This window comes from Arachis duranensis, chromosome 1 (assembly GCF_000817695.3).
Source record: "Arachis duranensis cultivar V14167 chromosome 1, aradu.V14167.gnm2.J7QH, whole genome shotgun sequence".
Lineage (NCBI taxonomy): Eukaryota > Viridiplantae > Streptophyta > Magnoliopsida > Fabales > Fabaceae > Arachis > Arachis duranensis.
In genome coordinates, this window is record NC_029772.3 from 58,956,230 (window position 1) to 58,961,167 (window position 4,938).

General features: G+C 27.5%; 1 non-coding gene across 1 annotated transcript; it reads right to left on the reverse strand.

The window, feature by feature from the left end:
• Positions 1–4,621: 4,621 nt before the first annotated feature.
• Positions 4,622–4,702, reverse strand: TRNAL-AAG (transfer RNA leucine (anticodon AAG)). Its single transcript has one exon. It is a non-coding gene; the product is annotated as a tRNA-Leu (tRNA).
• Between the last annotated feature and the right edge of the window lie 236 nt (positions 4,703–4,938).

A 4,938-nucleotide genomic window follows, 5' to 3' on the forward strand; every position in this document is an offset into this window, starting at 1 on the left:
TGCTAGAATGTATAATGTAGCAGTCGTTAGTCCATCTCAGCATGTCGTTAACGATTTTGTGAGACAGTGACAAAATTAAGATTAGGAACCAATGTGAGTCATAACTATTAAGTTGGGAGACTAAATTGAGTAAATCAAAATTTTTGAAATTAGATTGAAACATAGTTGTTAGAACCGAACCAGTGATCGAGCCGATCAAGCTACTTGTTCACTGGTTTATTAGTTCAACCGATAAATCACTAGTTGAACCGATAAAACCGGTCTCCCATAAATATAAAATATAAAATAGTTAAAAACTTAAAATTAAAATTTGAAATACATATCTTCACTAACATTTTATGAAGAATCAAGTCTCAACTTCTAAAAATAACTAATATAAAAAAACCATAAAATTTTAATACTACAATAGGTCCGATTCTAGTCTGGTTAACTAGTTTTTCAGTCGAACTAGCCGATTCAGTTCGGTTTTTACAACTATGGATTGAAATACGAACATAATTTCAGAGACCAATAAGTATTATCTCTTTGTTGAAAATTAAGTTGTTTGAATGGTAATTAAGATCTAATAATGATTTATAATAAAAGAAGCATTCTTTTGCAACAATGAACCTATAGTAGTAGTTAGGGGTATTCATAGATTAGATCATATCCATATAAATCTACAGTATTTATCCGTATTTGATTTGTAATTTGAGGATATTATCTTATCTGAAAGATGATCGGATTGGATCAAATTGGATCCACACTCTAATCAGATAGAAGTAAATATGTTTAAAAAAGTAAACAAAAAAATTATTGAATTTTTTTATAAAAATAAAATTTTTAATATTTTTTATTTTATGGATATATTTGATATCTGATCCAAACATAAAAAGTGCGAATATCGAATTTGATTTAATGAGTTTAGTGCGGATTGTATCGAAATTTTAGCTAATTTGATTTGCGAATACCCCTAACAAGCCATATCCCATCTGTAAACACTCCTAACAATAATAACTAAAAAATTATAATGATTATATTTTTAACTAAGAGGAAGTGTAAAAAAAAAGTACTAAATACAAGAACACTTAATCAAATATTAAAAAAAAAATTTTACTTTAAAACACACACACACATATATATATATAATGTAATGTAATAATAATATGATAATTGTTTTATATATCACACAAATATAAATTTTTTTTTCTATGATCTTAAGAAAGGTTTTGTAAGTCCCTAACTTTATTATCGATTTTTGTAGTGTTAGCCCTCATATTATCAATTTGATTCATATATAATCCGGATGATAAATTATTTGGGGACGTGCTTCATTTTTTACTGTGATATACTTGTTTATTATTATTATTATTATTATTATTATTATTATTATTATTATTATGTACATTAAAAAATAACAGGCTAAATTATTGCCATAACATAATAGAAGTATGGAAGTTTATCATTCTCCTCTAATAGAGGAAACAAAATTCTTTTCAATAATTTATTTAACGTTTAGTAGAATAAAAATAAATTTTATTAGAATAAATTTTAGTACGAGTTGTTGGAATAAATTAATTTTTATATCCCAGATCATCCATATTGAATCTTCAATTATCTTTTTTAAAAAATAATTAATTATTAAAATAATTAAATTTTCACAACAAAAATAATAAAAAAATTATAAACAAAAAAATTAACCATCTGATAATTTTTTGTATTTTTATTCATATTATTTTAATTATAAACATAAATATAATTTAATTATATTATTTATGAGATGTGGCTATAGATGTAAATAAAATTTAGTTATATTACTTATATATAGTGTTACGGCCCGGCCCAGGCCACTTGCGGGTCAACCCGACCCACTGATGACCCGACCCGAACGGTCAGGCACATGCAGCTCACTACGCGACACGGACACGCGTCCCTGACAGCTCTCCGCTGCAGCTGTGCGGAAGCTTCGAGGAAGGTGGGCTGTCCTTGCAGGGCCCACCTTTGACACGGTATAAATGGGGAAGGACCTGCCCTTCCCACAAGGTACGTCACTTATTCCACCTATCATATTCCCCACCTGCACACTAGCTGACTAGAGCGTCGGAGTGTCATTGCAGGTGGCACCCCCTCTTTCCTTCCACAACGAGAGTTCAGCTACCCAGTAGATCCAAACCCAGCACGACCGCGATTGAAGCGTTATCACCCCCTCAAATAACTACCTGACCTGTCCGGCAACCGACAACCGAACATATAGTTTCATTGTATTGTATTGCTTATAAAGTTAAATTATAATCATGACAATAGAATTATTCTTGTATTTTTATATGTGTGACTAATTGGTGGTGTTAAAACATTACTCTTAATTATAAATAAGGTTTATAATTTAAAAATTAAAGACTCAATTAAAAAGATACGAAAAAAATGATGTTAAAATATTCTAACTCTTTAAAATAAAAATATTCAAAATTCAATTAAAAATTATTTAAAATTTAAACTCAATAAAAAGTTTATATTCAATGTGTTTTGTATTAAATATATTTGATAACCTATTATATCATATTGGTTGAAATTAATTTTTATAATGCTAATTTTTTAATAACACTTTATTAGAAAAAACCATCTTTTCAGAATTTTTTAAAAACTAATTAATATTATATATATATTTTGTTACATTACATCTTGTTATAAAAAAATTATTTATATATATATATATATATTTATATATATATATATATTTATTGATGAATGTGATATAATTTTTATGTAAATAATCTTTTAAAAAAATTTAATAGTTAATCTATTACCTTTTTTGTTTTAGTCCAGATTAAATGTTTTTTATTATTTTTGAAAAGAAAATCTTTTGAGAAACACCGAATAAATTATACAAAAACCAATTAAAACACAACATTAAAACATCTTTAAAAAAAGACATTTTAGATGTCTTTATCTAAATGGTCTCTTTTTAAAAATAATAATAATGAAGCGAGTGTATTATGTACTAACTTTGTCCCACTTTACTTTATCTAAATATATAGAATCCATTCCCTTAATATCTGCGAATATAATAAAATTTCTTAATTCGTCCTATTTTATTTGTAATATTTAAAATTCGTTAGAAAAAAATAAATTTTAAAATTTATAAAACTTTTAAACATCACACAAACATAAATTAAAGTAAAAAAATAAAATAAAAATTATATAATTTATAAAATGAATATTATATTATTAATTATATATATGTTATGTATTTATATATAGCAGAACGAGTAAAAATGAATACATCTAAAATTCGACTCCGCCCCATCCTTATGAACCCTAAAAAGGCCGAACTATTATCTGCCTCAATCGAGTAGTGCCGTGGCAAGTACTCGTTGGTATGAGTTATATTGTCTTCCCTAAATGATCTTTAGTGGGATTTCAAATGTTTTAAAACTGACATTTGAATATTTCTTTTATGTGAATATAAATTACAAAATAAAAAATAAGAAAACATGCCTCATATAGTATCACTATTTCAACGGCCTCATTGCTCAAACCAATTGAAAATTAAGTAATTTTTAAATCAAAATAACAAAAATATTATTATATATGTACAAAAAATCAATTATCATATATTCGTGCATAAATATATATTGTATAATTTATTTTTGATATGTATTTTATATTTTAATATATATCCTATATAAATGATTGATTTGGTAGTTAATTTTCTGTCTACATATAACATGATTGTTAAAATAATTAATTATTATTCAAATAACTCCTTCACGACGAATATTATGCATGCTCTATTCTAATTATTAAAAGAAATGCTTAAATGACTTTTTTGATGCAATGTTCCTTGTAGTGAAGTTTTAGATGTTTTAATATTAGACGTATTTTGAATTTTTTTTGGGAATATAAATTACAGAATAAAATAAGAATGGATCATTGGAGACATTGATTGAAATCTCATGCATTAATATTAATATCTATTGAAGATGCCATTGAAATTGAAAGAGGATTAGGTGCATAAATGAAAATAGACGTTTTTTTCACTCTCCTCGTTCAAAAAGATATATGAGTACGTATTAGGAATTTGAGGGAGACAAAGTGAGATGAGAGTGAAAACAGGAATGAGACTCCAATGTGTGCATCAAGTGTGTAATTGCATACGAAAGAAAAGAAGAAATTGAGAACATGCAAAAGAGCAGAAGAAAGTGACATGTGTTCACGGCCCGACAAAGAGAAGGGAAGCGATGTGAACGTTGAAGAAGAAGAGAACGTTGCACTACCAATGTTGGCTGATTTTAAAATGAACTAGTTGATGTATGTTACTAAGTTACATTCTTGGAACAAGTTCAGGATTTGGTATTGATTTCTTTTGGCCTGAAGTATAGACAAAATCTTTTCATAAAGATTCACATTATAGTAGTGGCTAATGTAATGCCCTTTAGGGAGGGGGCTGCCCATGATTATGCTTCCCTCACCTATTTATGACTCCTCCTTCAATCTTCCCTCGCCGGATAGGGGCCTTCTTTTTACTTCTAATAATATTTTTCATAATCAATCTTCTAATATTTTGCTTGTGTTCATGCTATCATCCAAGCAAGTTCATCATTATTGACCAAATAAGCTGCGCTTTTGTTTATGAAGAAAAATATGTTGAGAGTGGGATTTGAACCCACGCCCTTTCGGACCAGAACCTTAATCTGGCGCCTTAGACCAACTCGGCCATCTCAACCACTGGCCAATGTTTTGGAAAGTTTGATACATCTAGGTATGTGGAATAATACATCTTGTTTATGTGACTGCATGTGAATCATTAACCATAATAAATTAGTTTTTACTTTTTATTATGTTGATTTATAAGGTTAGTATTCAATAATGTTGAATTGAAACAAAAATTCATACCAATACTATCACATAGCATGATAATTGAACTCAAAGTTTGACTGGATTTAAGTCATGTTATCATTT